Consider the following 18,208-nt stretch of genomic DNA (forward strand, 5'->3'; position numbering starts at 1 on the left):
TTTCTCTGTGATCTAGAGCATTCACCTCCCTCTGGTCTTCCTGGCAGTCAGTCACAATGAGGGAATCCTTATAGGAGCTGTATACACAAAACACAATATTACTAGTCATAAAGTTGTTTTATTTTAGATGCACTGGATCAATAAACTGGTTGAAAATTTATACATACCCTTAAATGAGCCATTTTGACTTTTCATATTGTATACGTTTAAATGACATAATGGAAAAAGGGAATTAATTGCTGAAAATGATCCGGGTAGAGCTCCATGGGCCGTACATGGCCACATACAGTATTAACGTGTGACTTACCATAAAAGTCGATAAAATAATTATCTGACTAGAACATTGAATGAAGATCACAAGGAAATGGGAAATGGGAAAAGACACAAAGGGCAGAGACCAAACTAAAGGACCACTCCTGGCAAAACTTGTGTTATACACTGTGATATGCCTACTGCATGAACTGAGGGGGTGGAGCATGACACTAGGATTCTCTCTTTAATGTTTTTTTGAATCTCTTTGTCATGCTCCGCCTCCTCTGGAGGCCTGGAGTAGTCTTTTAATAATAGGCTTTTTATGTCAAGAACTCTCTTGCTGATAAAAGTGGTCATGCCAGAAGGGAGCCCTATTCCAGGTTTTGCTATGGGACCCCATGGTTACCTGTTACGCCTCTGAGTACAATTTTTGGGCTACGCACACATAAAAGCTTCACCAGGAATGTACACAATGAACAGGGTGTGGTGGCAACTAATAAGATACCTGGCATGTGTGGCATTCCTACTCTAAGTGACTTCTAACTGCAGAAGTGCATTTTTGTGTTCTCCTTAAAGGGGTTGTCTGAGATTAGATTTTGAAATTTTCCATAAACAGCGCCACTCTTGTGCATAGGCTATATTTGGTATGGCAGTTTAGTCCTATTCAAGTGAACGGGACTGAGCTGCAATACCAGACTTTAATAATAGTTTGGACAACTGCTTCGCTAAATGGGGACCTGCTAGAGGGTGCAGCAACTGGAGCCCCCGGCAATCAACTGTTATAGCTGGGTTAAGATATGGGCAGCGCACCTACAGGAAAAACGTGGTATTACATGAAGAAGCGACGGTAAAGTCCTCCAGAACAACTCTCCAGTCTAGTTATTAGAAGGGGTCCTGAATAGCTTCCCCCATGACAACCATATGCACTATTAGGGCTATACAGTTCGGATGGGATAACCCCTTTACGCTGGACATACACATTGGATAGCCATTGGTTGAAAACTCTCCCAACCTACCCATAAACATGTATGCTCAGCTCAGCCGACTGTGAATATTTGTTTTAATGGGAAGACAGAGACAAGCGGCTGCTAGACACCTCTACAGAGCCACTTATCTCCTGGCAGAACACAAGAGCAGGTGTGTTGAAATCCAATATACCCGATCCGTGTCAGCCTTTGCATATAGTTATGGTAATACTAAGGCCCCATCCACACGACCGTAAAACCGCGGACCATAACACGGTTTATCGCTACGGATGGGTGTCCGTGCCGTAGAACTGTGCCGGGAATTATGGGGCATGTCCGTTTTTTCGTGTTTTACGGGCTGTGCTCCCATACTTTGTAAGGTAGCATGGCCTGAAAATGCGGGCGACCGTAATTGTGGGCCGCGATTACGGGCATGGGGCCTAAGAGCTCGCTGTTCTGCTTCGAAGAGATTTTACATGACCTCCCATATTATGAAATATGAAAATTGGGCTGGAGTTTAACTTTAAAGTTATTCAACTACAAATTCTCAAAGTTGAAAAGGGTCCAGAAAAAAAAAGAAGGAATGTAGGTTGTTTTTTCCTGCTTTTGGTCTTATGGGAGGGGTTTCTATATGAAGATGATACCTGCACATACACATGTAAAAGAATCACAGAGAATGCACACAACGAACAGGGAGTGGTGGCACCTAATAAGATTAAGATACCTGGCATGTGTGCCATTCCTTTTCTAACTGCAGAAGTGCATTTTTGTGTTCTCCTTAAAGGGGTTGTCTGAGATTAGAAAAATTATTTTGTTCTATTTTTGAAATTTTCCAGAAACAGCGCCACTCTTGTGCATAGGCTATATTTGGTATTGCAGTTTAGTCCTATTCAAGTAAACGGGACTTAGCTGCAATACCAGACTTTGGGCCTACTCAGACTCCAGAACCCGAGTGCAAGTGCTTCCTCTGCCCCCCCAATAGCTACTCCCCGATTCAAACACACGATTCCAGTGGCAGCCATGACCATCACTATGCCAGTTACATGTATGATGGTTCTTTATTACATGTGAGATACTATTAGAGTCTTACTCTACTAGAACAGTTATAGGTTATTATTAATATTACTCGCACCAGGTAAGAACACGCAGGACGACAGTAACGACTTTGTTGGTTTTTATTATTTGCTTTCAACCTCACATATCAGATTGGAAGATTGTTTTTTCCTTTGGGGCTTCCAAACTAGAAGTAATTGGGTGAACTGAGGACATGTTATGTGGCAAGTGGAGATTATGACAATGCAAGTATTATGCGAGAGAGGCAGAGGACATAACATACAAATATGATTCTAAAGTATTTCAGCCTGAAGCGCTGTATGATATAGATAGATAGAAAGACCTCGTCTGGGACCCTAAAGGTGTTGTCCCATCTGGAAAACTTCTTCTCCAATTGAGGACCCGCTAGGGGGTGCAGCAGCCGGCGCCCCCGGCAATCAACTGTTATAGCTGGGTTATGATGTGGGCAGCGCACCTACAGGAAAAACGTGGTATTACATGAATTGTCATGCTAAGTCCTCCAAATCTTTACTCTATGCATGTTTATTTTAGTTGAAGGGGGTGACAAGCTGCTGCAGGACCCCTGTGACAGCCACTTATCTCCTGGCAGAAGACAGGCAGGCAGGAGATGTTAAAATCCAATATGCCGTATAGTTTTTGACATCACAGATTAGATTTTCAGCAGATCCTGCCAACATTAATCTGATGTGTATGGACAGCTTTAGACGTTAGGTTAAAGTTGGCAGAAGGGGCTTCGGAGGTGTCCAGCAACTTTATCCCCCCTGCTTTAATTTGTTTCCATGAGGGAGATAAACGTTGATAAGAGATAAGGGGTGCCAGACAAAATCGTATACCGTCCTCCCTATGGCAGTATACATGCTCCGTTGCTCCAAGCATACATGTTAGCTTTTCATGCTATTCTGTAATTTGCAAGTGCACAACATTATGCTTGGGCAACCATCTTTCATTCAAATTAAAATGTGAAGTTCTTATTTCTTTCTTCTTCCTCCTCTGCTATTAGAGGCCAGAATGGGCACTGACCTCCTTAAACTGGTTATATCAGATTAAAAAAAAAACATGGCTGCTTTCTTCCAGGTACAGCGCCACTCTTATCTATAGGTTGTCTGAGGAATTGCAGCTCAGCCCCATTCACTTGAATGGGGGTGAGCTGCACTACCACACATAGCCTATTAACAAGAGTGGCGCTATTTCTGCAAGAAAGCAGCCATGTTTTTCTAATCTTATACCAACTATTGCTATTAAATTATTGCTACTTCTACTTGGAAATCGTTATGTATTTCCTATACTCTTCATCCATTGACCTTATCTTACTCCACAGGCATTGCATTATGCTCTGTCTCACCCTTCACCAGCTACACCCTCCACCTTAGAGTGTGGGTTCGGTGAGAAGAGATGTAAAAACACCTTTCACCTGCCCATACATGTGCAGCTGAGAACAACATGTAATAGGCAGGGCTGCACAAACCCTGGGGCACTTTCAGCTACGGACAGTGTCAGGGCGGCTTGTGCTGTGTTCCCTCCCGTGAGAACGCACACAGGCTGGTGGTTCTGCAGAGAGCGCTCTCAGTCTGTGTTCTCGCGGGAGGGAACAAAGCACAAGCCGCCCTGACACTGTCCGTAGTTGATTGGACAGTGTCAGGGTATGTTCACACGGCCTATTTTCGGCCGTTTTTCAGGCCGTAAACATGCAAAAATTGGAAGCAGATAGCCGTTTTTCCCATTGCAATCAAGGCGTTCTGCCTCCGATTTTTCGTAGAAACACAGCCACGAAAAAGAAGTGCAGGTCATTTCTTGGGACGTTTTTGAAGCGTTTTTTTATAGACTATTGAAAACAGCTCCAAAAACGGCCGCAAAAAATGCAGCGAAAAAAACAGTCGGAACAGAACGACGTTTTTCCTATTGAAATCAATGGGCAGATGTTTGGAGGTGTTCTGCTTCTGATTTTTCGGCCGCTTTTTGGGCGTTTACGGCCCGAAAAACGGCCGAAAATAGGCAAGTGACAAGGGTATGTTCACATGCTTAAGAAAAGACGTCTGAAAATACGGAGCTGTTTTCAAGGGAAAACAGCTCCTGATTTTCAGACGTTTTTTAAGCTACCCGCGATTTTCACTGCATTTTTCGCGGCCGTTTTTGGTGCTGTTTTTCTATTGAGTCTATGAAAAACGACTCCAAATACGGCTGAAGAAGTGACCTGCACTTCTTTTTCGCGGCCCTTTTTTATGGGCCGTCAGAACAGAACAACGTTTTTCCCATTGAAATCAATAGGCAGATGTTTGGAGGCGTTCTGCTTCCAATTTTTTGGCCATTTTTTCGGGCGTTTACGGCCCGAAAATAGGCCATGTGAACATACCCTAAAGCAAAATTCACACGAACGTGTGCGTTTTGCACGCGCAAAAAAACGCAGCTTTTTGCGCGCGTTGCAGTTCCGTGTGTCATAAGTGTTTGGTGCGTGGCTGCGTGATTTTTGTGCATATGCCATCCTTATGACACGCGGTTTTTAGGTTTATAAACTGCAATGAATGAGGTGCTTTTATTTTTTCCTTCATTTATTTAACAACTGTAGCGCGAATCACGCGAGACACACGGAAGTGCTTCCGTGTGCTGTGCACAATTTTGACGCACCCATTGACTTCAATGGGTGCGTGAAGCGCAAAAAACGCTCAAGTATAGGACATGTCGTGAGTTTTACGCAGCGGACACACGCTGCGTGAAAATCACTGAATGTCTGAACGGCCCTATTGACTTACATAGGTCCGTGATTTTCACGTGCGTATCACGGACGTTAAATAGGCTCGTGTGAATAAGGCCGAAGAGTGACAAGTGGAACATATTGTGTGTACTACCAGGAAATAATAGGTTCAGGATCCTTATCTACTGGCCAGAGAGGAGAGGGCTACAGGGAGCATCTCTCGCTATGAAGGACATAAGTTACATGGACAGCCCATTTTGATGGGAACTGTGCAATGCTTAATTTTTCCTATGGTGGCGCTGAAGGCAAATTAAACATTGGGTGCCAGATTTCCTTACAGTTTACAGTTGATCACTGGGGATCTAGGCAGCAGGAGACCCTGTGATCAGCCTATTGTGAGTGGACCGTTCTAACGAAAAATGGACCTGTCGGATCTCCTGACATGTCTGTTTTAGTAAATACTTGTATTCCCATAATAAATAATTGTATTCCCATAACATAAAAATGTTGAGGCATCTTTTCTGAGAACTCTGTATTTTGCAGTTCCTCTGTTGTTACTCCTGGAAAAGTATGAATAAATTGACAACTGAGCGTTACCATTCCCCTTGTCAATGGGATGTGTCTCTGCACTGTCTGAGACCGTCCAATCAGTGCTGACAGTCAGACTAGATTTACAGAAAAAAATGGCTAAAATAGTCTTTAGGTTTAATGTCCTTTTAAAATTCTTATCAATTTTTTCGTCTTTGCAAAACACTGGTTCTAATAAATGTTTTGACCCCTCCCTGGTACAGTCCAGGATTGATCGTCTAGATCATCCTTAGCTCAGCAGGTAACCATTATAAAGAAATTATTCTTATTCCACATAGACCAAATAGTTGATTCCGATCTACTGGACGACCTCTGAACAGTGTCTGGGTATGTTCACACGATGAGAGGCATTTACGTGTGAAAAGACAGACTGTTAACAGCTGCCTCGTTTCACACGTTAGGGTATGTTCACACACACTAATTACGGACGTAATTCGGGCGTTTTTGCCCCGAATTACGTCCGAAAAATGCGGCTTGAAAGCGTTGACAAACATCTGCCCATTGAAAGCAAATGGCTGACGTTTGTCTGTTCACACGAGGCGTATATTTACGCGCCGCTGTCAAATGACGGCGCGTAAATAGATGCCCGCGTCAAAGAAGTGACCTGTCACTTCTTGGGGCGTAATTGGAGCCGTAATTCATTGACTCCAATGAAAAGCAGCGCCAATTACGTCCGTAATGGACGCGCCGTTCAAGCGCCTGCACATGCCGTTACGGCTGAAATTACGGGGATGTTTTCTCCTGAAAACATCCCCGTAATTTCAGCCGTTACGGACGCTGCCGTGTGAACATACCCTAAATGCTCCTCCTCGCATTTTGCGAGCCGTCTGAGACGCTCGTAAATCTTGAGCTGTGCTTCATTGAGTTCAATGAAGAACAGCTTAAATTACGTGGCAAAGAAGTGCCCTGCATATAGTGTATATAAGTGCCCTGCACTTCTTTGCCGAGGCAGTCCATTTACGCGTCGTCGTTTGACAGCTGTCAAACGACGACGCGTAAATTACAGGTCGTCTGCACAATACGTCGGCAAACCCATTCAAATGAATGGGCAGATGTTTGCCGACGTATTGTAGCCCTATTTTCAGGCATAATACGTCTCGTTTACGCCTGAAAATAGGTTGTGTGAACCCAGCCTCACAGTTGTTCGCCGGGCCTGTGCGGTGAGTGCGATAATGCAACGTACTAACAACAGATCATCTACTCTGACATGCGGCTTCTAAAGAGGGAGTGGGATGCGATGGGTTGAAGGGGCACTGAGGAAAAGCCAGAGGCAATGTGGCACCCAAGTAAAAGGGTGGTTTACATATTTGGCTGTAACTGTTTTATTGGGCATCTGCGGCTGTCACTTTTTTTATTGGCTGTTTCTGGCTGTCACTGCTGCAACGGGGGCATCAGTAGCTGGTGCACGTTGTAACGGGAGCATCTTGGGTTGTCCCTGTTATGAAAGGGCAAGATGAGGGGTAGGTAGAGTAGATGGCCACCTAGGGCACCATTAAGGGTATGTTCACAAGGCCTATTTACGGACGTAATTCGGGCGTTTTTGCCCCGAATTATGTCTGAAAATAGCGCCTCAATAGCGCTGACAAACATCTGCCCATTGAAAGCAATGGGCAGACGTTTGTCTGTTCACACGAGGCGTAATTTACGCGCCGCTGTCAAATGACGGCGCGTAAATAGACGCCCGCGTCAAAGAAGTGACCTGTCACTTCTTTGGCCGTAATTGGAGCCGTTTTTCATTGACTTCAATGAATAGCAGCGCCAATTACGCCCGTAATGGACGCGGCGTTCAAGCGCCTGCACATGCCGTTACGGCTGAAATTACGGGGATGTTTTCAGGCTGAAACATCCCCGTAATTTCAGCCGTAACGGACGCCCTCGTGTGAACATACCCTCAGGCTGGATTCACACGAGCACATTAACGTCCGTAATGGACGGATGTATTTCGGCCGGAAGTCCCGGACCGAACTCAGTCCAGGGAGCCGGGCTCCTAGCATCATAGTTAACTGAAATCATGTTAAACTTTAGGGATCTAGACTGAAACACTGACAACCTCAGGGCCATGCTATCAGAAACATTGAGGTCATTAATAACAGGTAACAAGAAACATTCATGGCGCAACGTGTAATACCCCATTCAGCGATTTGTTGACATCACGGAACGTCTCCTACCACAGACATAAATAAGACCAAGACTGTAAGGCTGGGTTCACACGACCTATTTTCAGACGTAAACGAGGCGTATTATGCCTCGTTTTACGTCTGAAAATAGGGCTGCAATACGTCGGCAAACATCTGCCCATTCATTTGAATGGGTTTGCCGACGTACTGTGCAGACAACCTGTAATTTACGCGTCGTCGTTTGACAGCTGTCAAACGACGACGCGTAAATGGACTGCCTCGGCAAATAAGTGCAGGGCACTTCTTTGCCACGTAATTTGAGCTGTTCTTCATTGAACTCAATGAAGCACAGCTCAAGATTTACGAGCGTCTCAGAGGCCTCGTAAATTACGAGGAGGAGCATTTACGTGTGAAATGAGGCAGCTGTTAACAGTCTGTCTTTTCACACGTAAATGCCTCTCATCGTGTGCACATACCCTTATATAGAGCAATAGAAAACCTTTATTGCCATAGGCAGAATATACAAACTCAAAGTCTGAGTGGGGAAATAAAGTTAAAAAAGCGTGAAGAGCAGCAAGCGACAGAGAAAATTGTGCTCAGCACTTTTAATGAACACAATGTCCCAGGATTCGAGGCCTCTGGCAGTACTTAGCTCTGATATAACACACCTTAAGTCTTATGAAAACGTCTGCGTTCCATGCTGGCAGCTCAACACTTCTGTCACATTACTAATGAACCCCGGTCTGTCCTGGTCACAATGTATACTCTTATTAGTAAGATAAATCTGGCCAGATCTGGTGGAGGACCATTGACTATGCTCCATAAAGACATCCCTAGAGGTCAACCATCAAAAAAAGAGGTCACCGGGCTGGAACTGAATGTCTGCAATTGGATATTTGAGGTTGACCGGCCACCACATTGAGGACTGTTTCTATGTCTGAGATCAGTTTACAGCTTCTTCTCATTGAAGGTGTCCTCAAGTTCTCTTAGTTTAGAACAATCTTCATTATATTCCAAAAACTGGAATGGAGTCTTGCCTGTAGGGTAAAGTTACAAAGGTCTCCATTCTCCTCGTGCTGGGGTATATTCCCATTTGTGGTGAAGAGCAGTAGGATGGATCTCCCGAATGAAGGAGCTCTTAGGGTACCCATGCACATTGGATGAAAGTCTGGTAGAAAGAACCATTCCGAGTAAGAACAGTCAACATCTGAAAAGTTACATAAGAATGATAGTTCAAAGTGATTGTCCAAAAACTTGCATAACATTTTTTTAATATTATTGAGGTTATTTGGGTACATTTGTAGGGATAGGACATGGATTGGATTGGACATGTTAATTCTATTATTGGATTTCCTTTGTTGCTGCGGGAGATAAGCCTCTGCCGGAGGGGTCTGCAGAAAGTTATTCCCCTGAGGGTATGTGCACCTGATAACTGCATTTACGTCTGAAATTACGGAGCTGTTTTCAGGAGAAAATAGCTCCTGAATTTCAGACGTAAATGCATGTACTGGCGTTTTTCGCCGCGTCTTTTACGGACATAATTTGGAGCTGTTCTTCATTGAAGTCAATGAAAAACGGCTCCAATTACGTCCCAAGAAGTGTCCTGCACTTCTTTGACGAGGCTGTTATTTTACGTGGCGTCTTTTGACAGTGACGCGTAAAATGACAGGTTGTCGGCACAGTACATCGGCAAACCCATTGAAATGAATGGGCAGATGTTTGCCGACGTATTGGAGCCGTCTTTTCAGGCGTAATTCGAGGCGTAAAACGCCTCCATTACACCTGAAAATAGGTAGTGTGAACCCAGCCTTAGGATATGTTCACACGCTTAACAAAAAACGTCTGAAAAATACGGAGCTGATTTCAGAGAAAACAGCCTCTGATTTTCAGGCGTTTTTGAAGCTGAGAATGAAATTTGGAGCTTCTTTTGAGGCTTCTTTTCAGACGTTTTTCATAGTGTTCAATGGAAAATCAGCTCCAAAAAACGCCTCAAGAAGTGACATGCTACTTCTTTTTGCAGAGAGTCTTTTTACGCTCCATCTTTTGACAGTGACGCGTAAAATGACAGCTCGTCTGCACAGAACATCGTAAGACCCATTTCAGGCAATGGGCAGATGTTTGCCGACGTATTGGAGCCGTCTTTTCAGACGTAATTCGAGGCGTAAAACGCCTCCATTACGTCTGAAAATAGGTCGTGTGAACCCAGCCTTAACTCACGGCTGCTTATTCAACACTTCTGGGTTATTGGAACAGAAAAATTGCAGTATGCGCTGCCCTTACGTTGTAATTCTGAGTAGAACTATTGTCTAGAAATCAGGAGGAGGAGGAGGGGGGGGGGGGGGGGGAGATCATCCAAAGAAGTCGATCCATCCATGATATCACCTGCGAGATTATAAAAAAATAAAGCTATTATTATTATTATTATGGCACCTGACCAGTACAGAATATATTAGGTTAAAAAACGTAATAAAACAAATAATAGTTTCCTGTTTATTAGGGAGTCATTTATGGCAGTATTATGTGTGCTGTATACGGCAGTATTATGTGGTTTGTATATGGCATCATTTGTAGGCATTTGCAGTATTATGTGGGTTCTAGCTGGCAGTATTACAGTGGAGGAAATAAGTATTTGATCCCTTGCTGATTTTGTAAGTTTGCCCACTGTCAAAGACATGAACAGTCTAGAATTTTTAGGCTAGGTTAATTTTACCAGTGAGAGATAGATTATATAAAAAAAAATAAAAAAAATAACATTGTCAAAATTATATATATTTATTTGCATTATGCACAGAGAAATAAGTATTTGATCCCTTTGGCAAACAAGACTTAATACTTGGTGGCAAAACCCTTGTTGGCAAGCACAGCAGTCAGACGTTTTTTGTAGTTGATGATGAGGTTTGCACACATGTTAGATGGAATTTTGGCCCACTCCTCTTTGCAGATCATCTGTAAATCATTAAGATGTCGAGGCTGTCGCTTGGCAACTCGGATCTTCAGCTCCCTCCATAAATTTTCGATGGGATTAAGGTCTGGAGACTGGCTAGGCCACTCCATGACCTTAATGTGCTTCTTTTTGAGCCACTCCTTTGTTGCCTTGGCTGTATGTTTCGGGTAATTGTCGTGCTGGAAGACCCAGCCACGAGCCATTTTTAATGTCCTGGTGGAGGCAAGGAGGTTGTCACTCAGGATTTGACAGTACATGGCTCCATCCATTCTCCCATTGATGCGGTGAAGTAGTCATGTGCCCTTAGCAGAGAAACACCCCCAAAACATAATGTTTCCACCTCCATGCTTGACAGTGGGGACGGTGTTCTTTGGGTCATAGGCAGCATTTCTCTTCCTCCAAAAACGGCGAGTTGAGTTAATGCCAAAGAGCTCAATTTTAGTCTCATCTGACCACAGCACCTTCTCCCAATCACTCTCAGAATCATCCAGATGTTCATTTGCAAACTTCAGACGGGCCTGTACATGTGCCTTCTTGAGCAGGGGGACTTGCGGGTACTGCAGGATTTTAATCCATTACGGCGTAATGTGTTACCAATGGTTTTCTTGGTGACTGTGGTCCCAGCTGCCTTGAGATCATTAACAAGTTCCCCTCGTGTAGTTTTCGGCTGAGCTCTCACCTTCCTCAGGATTAAGGATACCCCACGAGGTGAGATTTTGCATGGAGCCCCAGATCGATGTCGATTGACAGTCATTTTGTATGTCTTCCATTTTCTTACTATTGCCCCAACAGTTGTCTCCTTCTCACCCAGCGTCTTTCTTATGGTTTTGTAGCCCATTCCAGCCTTGTGCAGGTCTATGATCTTGTCCCTGACATCCTTAGAAAGCTCTTTGGTCTTGCCCATGTTGTAGAGGTTAGAGTCAGACTGATTAATTGAGTCTGTGGACAGGAGTCTTTTATACAGGTGACCATGTAAGACAGCTGTCTTTAATGCAGGCACCAAGTTGATTTGGAGCGTGTAGCTGGTCTGGAGGAGGCTGAACTCTTAATGGTTGGTAGGGGATCAAATACTTATTTCTCTGTGCACAATGCAAATAAATATATATAATTTTGACAATGTGATTTTCTTATTTTTTTTTAATATAATCTATCTCTCACTGGTAAAATTAACCTAGCCTAAAAATTCTAGACTGTTCATGACTTTGACAGTGGGCAAACTTACAAAATCAGCAAGGGATCAAATACTTATTTCCTCCACTGTATGTGAGCTGTATATGGCAGCATTATGAGGACTGTTTATGGCAGTGTTATATGGTGGTATTATGTGGGCTGTATATGTGAATATTTTTGGCAGTATTATATGGGCTGTATATGAGAGTGTTATATGGTGGTATTATGTGGGCTGTATAAGGCAGTGTTATATGGGGCTATTATGTGGGCTGTATATGGCAGTATTATATGGCAGTATTGGGCATTGTTATATGGACGTGTTATGTGGGCTGTATAAGGCAGTATTATGTGGGCTGTATATGGCAGTGTTCTATGGTGGTATTATGTGGTCTATATATGGCAGTATCATATGCTAAAATGATGTGGGCTGTATATAGCAGTGTTATATTGTGGTATTTCGTGGCCTGTATATGACAGTATTATATGGGGGTATTATGTGGGCTATATATGGCAGTGTTATAGGGAGGTATTATGTGGGGTGTATACGGCAGTACTATATGGTGGTATTACGTGGGCTGTATATGGCAGTATTATATGGCGGTATAATGTGGGCTGTATATGGCAGTGTTATATGGCAGTATTATGAGGGCTGTACATGGCAGTATTATATGGTGGTATAATGTGGGCTCCATATTTCAGTATTATGTAGACTGTATATGGTATTATTATGTGGGCTGTATATGGCAGTTTTATGGTGGTATAATGTGGGCTGTATATGGCAGTATTATGTTGGCTGTATTTGGTAATGTTCTTTGGTGGTATTATGTGGGATGTATATGGCAGTGTTATATGGTGGTATGCTGTGGGATGTATATGGCTGTATTATATGGTGGTATTATGTGGAATCTGTATGTCAGTATTATATAGGCTGTATATGGCAGTGTTATATGGTGGTATTATGTGGCCTTAATATGACAGTATTATGTGGGCTCTCTATGACAGTATTGAGTGGGCTGTATATGGCATTATTATGTTGGTTGTATATAACAGTAATATGTGGGCTTTATATGGCATTATGTGGGCTGTATATGGCGGTATTATGTGGCCTTTTTATGGCAGTATTATGTGGGCTGTGTAAGCCAATGTTATATTGTGGTATTATGTGGGTTCTATATGGCAGTATTATGTGGGCTGTATGTGGCAGTATTATATGGTGGCATTATGTGGGCTGCATATGGCAGTGTCAAATGGTGGTATAATGTGGGCCTTATATGACAGTATTATATGGTGGCATTATGTGGGACTGTATATTGCAGTATTATATGTGGGTTGTTTATGGCAGTGTTATATGTTGGTTTAATGTGGGCTGTGTATGGCAGTGTTATATGCTTCTATAATATGGACTGTATATGGCAATGTTATATAGTGGTAAAATGTGGGCAGTATATAGCATTATTTTCTGGAGGTGTTATGTTGGCTATATATGACAGTGTTATATGGTGACATTATGTGGGCTGTTTATGGCGGTATGATGTGGGCTCTATATGGCATTATTATGTGGGATGTATATGGCGGTATTATGTGGTCTCTTTATGGCAGTATTATGTGCGTTGTACATGGCAGTATTTTTTGTATGGTGGTATTATGTGGGCTGTATATAATAGTATTAGACGGCAGTATTATGTAGGCTATATATGACAGTATTATGTGGGCTGTATATGGCAGTATTATGTGAGCTCTGTATGGCAGTGTTGAGTGGACTGCATATGGCAGTATTATGTGGGTTGTATATAGCAGTAATTTGTGAGCTTTATATGGCATTATTATGTGGGCTGTATATGGTGGTATGTGGGCTCTATATGTCATTTTTAATGTGCGCTGTATATGGCAGTGTTATATGGTGGTATTATGTGGGCTTTAAAAGCCAGTTTTATATGGCAGTATTATGTGGCCTGTATATGGCAGTATTATATGGTAGTATTATGTGGTCTGTATATGGCAGTGTTATATGGTGGTATGATGTGGGTTCTATATGGCAGCATTATGTGGGCTGTATATGGAAGTGTTACATGGTGGTGTTATATGGGCTTTATATGGCAGTGTTGTATAATGGTATAATGTGGGCTCTATATGGCAGTATTATATGGTGGTAATATGTGGGCTGTATATGGCAGTATTATATGGTGGTAATATGTGGGCTGTATATGGCAGTATTATATGGCAGTATTATGTGGGCTGTATATGGCGGTATAATGTGGGCTCTATATGGCGGTGCAATACCAACTGAAGGCCAACAGCCAAGGGCCAAACATGGCTGCCACAAAGGTAGGACTCCTCCAGTTTTCTTTTCATGTCTATGTCTAGTTGTGGAATAACCTGGAATATGATGCTGATGATCGCCGGGTCTTGAGCTGGAATGGCTCAGGGTTTTGGGAGGTGTATTGTCATCTCTGTGCTCCAGGATCAAATTCTCCTGCGGATTTTTTAGACATTGAAGTATTTTTTATACGGTTGCTTTTATGAACAATGGTTTTGTAGACCGAGATCAAGAAGAGAACAACTTTTTCTACTCACTTCTATTTAGGTGAAAAGTTTGCTCAGGGAGTTGACCTTGAATTGTGCAGATAAGAGCTTTGGTGGTGCGGCGGAGTTGACCCATAAAGCCTAATGTGAGCTGGGACTACCGGTTCTAATTACTTTTCTGCATGATATATTGTACACATCTGGTTAATGTTCAGAAATATCATGATGGCACTTAGGGTTGGCACTTGGCCCAGTGGGTTGTCCTGTAGCTCCAGGTTCTGGTTGCGCTACTTTTGTTTAGTACATTATATTGCTTTATTATGAGAACGACATTGAGAAACATTACGGTCACCCGGCGGTGGCTCTCAGTGTGAACTTATTTAGCGTATTGGAAATAAAAAGCAACTCTGGTGTGAAAACCTGGGGTTCTAGTCCTGTAATAACCATTGTAATTGTCTTTATAATGATCACATTGAGAAACACACAGGAGCAGGTTGCAGAGGTGGCGATGGCTGAGTGCCAGCGATGGATCAGTGTGTTGGGCACGAAGCTTGGCCAGCATTTGGATACTTGTGGGTACAAGTTCTACAATTTAAATTTAAAAATTATAATGTTCTCTTTTCTTAAAATATATTCGTCTTGCATCCAGTATTGACTATTAAATCTTAGTTTCTAATTAGAAGTCGGAAGACTCGGGTGAAGTCCATGAATGAACTTGATTTTAGCTTTTGGACTAGTTGCTCCATGTGGCTGCTGGTTCGGGATGCCCGGCACTATGTAAATAATGAAAAGCCGCAGTGTTGGCAACAGAGGGGGGGAAGCTTTTCTAAAAACCTTCTATCTGGAGCATGCCAGGTCTGTATTCTCTTTTTTCTTTTTCTGGTCACTTCTCTCAGTTTTCTCCCTGTATCTCTTCTAGGACATTTATTTTTTTCGTTTCGGAACATTTCCATTATTTTGGAGTGAAGAATATCAGAATCACCTATGGTTTCCAGATCTGGCCGTAGGTCAGTGGTATGTGGGCCGCTGCTTGCAGTGTGTGTCGGCACCGTGGGTTCTAGTCCTCTGGCTGCTGATTTTTCTGTTTTTTACATTTTTTCTTTCTCCTTTTCGATAATGACATTTAGAAACGTACTATAACTATTAAGAGAAGGAGCTGGCTCAGTGGGTAAAAGTGCCAAGAAAGCAAGCTAAAACGCTGGAGACCTTGGTTCGAATACTTGCTCCTTGGAATGGTGGCAAATTGGAATAGCAGCTCCAGTCCCTGTTGGGTCACGTTGGGATGTCAAATGCTATATAATAGTAATGGTGAGGTGGCTTGTTATGGCAAAATCTGCCATTCTTTTTACCCCCTTGGCAGTTGGTCTCCTCACAGTAGTGCTCAGTCCTCAGTCCTCATTGATCTGTCCTCACTGCTCTTTCTACAGCTGGTATTCAAGTGACTCACAGACATTCAGGGATGAGAACCTGGGTCATAGACACGAGAGGCAGAGGCCTTACCTTCTGATCTGTCATGCATTTCCTTACTAGAGTGTATTTTTTTGTAATGATGACATTGATATTATGTAAAAATAAGCGACGTTCCCCTCAAATTCCCGCCTTTGACGTTTATGGCACTTTGCGATGACAAAGGGAGAATTGTGTTCGAGATGCTGAGAATTTCTGAGGGTTTCCTGCTATGCTGCTAGATATCGGTCAGTCTAGGAAGTGGAAGACATGGAATCTCCACTTTATGCCTAGCCATAAAGAGAGTCGGCCATTTATTGAGGGAGCCTGGCCACTCGGTCATGCAATATACTATTCTAATTGTATGGACACTCAGAGGATTCCGTTTCATTGCTTGTGATGAAGAACCATGAACGCCCATTCTGAACCCATATGAAGCACTAGACCCATATAAACCCATGTCCATCAGTTTATATCCCATAGAAACAAGAGCAGACCATTGAGGGATCAGCGAACGTTTGGTAAAGTGTCAAACCCAATAGAAGATCTACGTATGTTGGGTGGAGGGTAAGTTAGTAGCTCCATCTTTACGTTCTATGAGGTGGAACCTGCCCAATCTTCTTTACTACATAGACAAAGTGGTCTTGGGCCCTGTAACTGTGTAGTTTAGAGGACACCATAAAATGCTTTATTATATACAGATGGAAATAACCGGGAGTAAGACCGAACCACCATAGAAGAGGCAGCTGTTGTCCGTCCGAGGTCTTGGTATCGTGGCTGGTCCAACGCTGTGGAGTGATTATTATCAATGGAAAAATGTCAGAGCTTTACCTCTGGGTCACCAAATTCAAAAACTTGGTCTACTGGGACATCAGGGTCAATGTGAGGGCAGCGCGTCAAAATGAAATGGTCACTGGGACATGGATGCCCCCCCCCCATGATCATTAGAGACCACCCATAATTTATAGCCCCGGCTCTGAAACTGGACATGATACAGTATAAAGTGTTTACACACAGGACGTAGACGTCTTCCGCTATGAAATGTGGGTCAGAGGGTCTGTTCACACGCTTATCAAAAACGGCGGGAAATACGGAGCTCTTCTCAATAGAAAACAGCTGCAAAAACGGCTCAAGAAGTGACATGCACTTCTTTTTACGAGACGTTTTTTTACGCGGCCGTGTACAAAACGCTCCGTGGGAACGGGACGCCGTTTTTCCCATTAAAATCAATGGTCAGATTGTAGGCGTTCAGCCCCAGCATTTTTACCCGTTTTTCGGGGCGTTTACGGCCTGAAAAATGGCAGAAAATATCCCGTGTGAACATACCCTAAATGTCACGTTTTGAGGCCACTACTGCGACGTGTCCTTCTTGAAGCAGAATTGCAGGATGGAAGAAAATGCCAATGGGAACAGTCACACGTAGTGCATTTGCCTGTACAATGTCAGCCTGCGGGGCAAACATTCCACAACTCAAGAAATTGTACGGGCAAATACGCCACATGTGACTGCGCCCAAATAATCCGTCCCAGCAGTAACGTCCCTCAAAAGTAGTAGAGCAACCGGCCCTGTTCACACTGAGTTTTTTTGCAGACAGAAAAATCTGCCACAAAGTTCCTTCAGGATTTTTAAGGAAGATTTCGACTGCGGTCATTGAGCGCCGCAAACAATAACGCAGCGAAAAACGCTTTCTCTGCCTCCCATGGATTCAGAGGCAAAAGTGCGGCAAAAGAATGCCACTTTTTTGGGCCCTGTTCACACAGAGATTTTAATGCGGAAACCACATAGCAGTCCACGTAAAAAAACGGCCTCCCATTGATTTCAATGGGAAGCGGAGAATTTTTTTTTCCGCAGCGGTTTTTAGCCGCTCACGGTAAAATAAAGTGGAATGCTCTTTCTTGCCGCAGTTTTGCCTCTGACCTCCCATTGAAATCAATAGGAGGCAGAGAAAGAATTTTCACTACGTTTTTTTGCCCGCGGCGGTCAGTGGCGAAAATTGCGGCTAGAAATTGCAGGCAGGTCAAAATCTGCCGCAGATTTATCTGCATGCAAAAAAAACCTGTGTGAACAGGGCCTTACCGCAAGCAGCTAAAAACCGCCGCAGAAAAAAACGCCTCCGCCTCCCATTGAAATCAATGGGAGGCGGTTTCAGACATTTTTTTGCTGCTGATTCCGAAGCGGTTTCCGTGTCAAAATTCGTGTAAAAAAAACCTCTGTGTGAACTGGGCCTTAAGACCGGGTTCCCATGTAGCGTAAACGCTGCAGAATTTCCTCAACGGAAATCAGTGCAGAAATTCCGCAGCATTTACAGTAGCAGCAAAGCTAAAATCTCCTGCCCGCGCTGCGGAAAACAATGCGGCATAAACGTTAATAAATTGACCTGCGGTGCGGAATTTAAATCCGCAGGATGTTAATTCTTGCTGTATTTTTGTTGCTTTTCTGT

This window comes from Rhinoderma darwinii, chromosome 13 (assembly GCF_050947455.1).
Source record: "Rhinoderma darwinii isolate aRhiDar2 chromosome 13, aRhiDar2.hap1, whole genome shotgun sequence".
Lineage (NCBI taxonomy): Eukaryota > Metazoa > Chordata > Amphibia > Anura > Rhinodermatidae > Rhinoderma > Rhinoderma darwinii.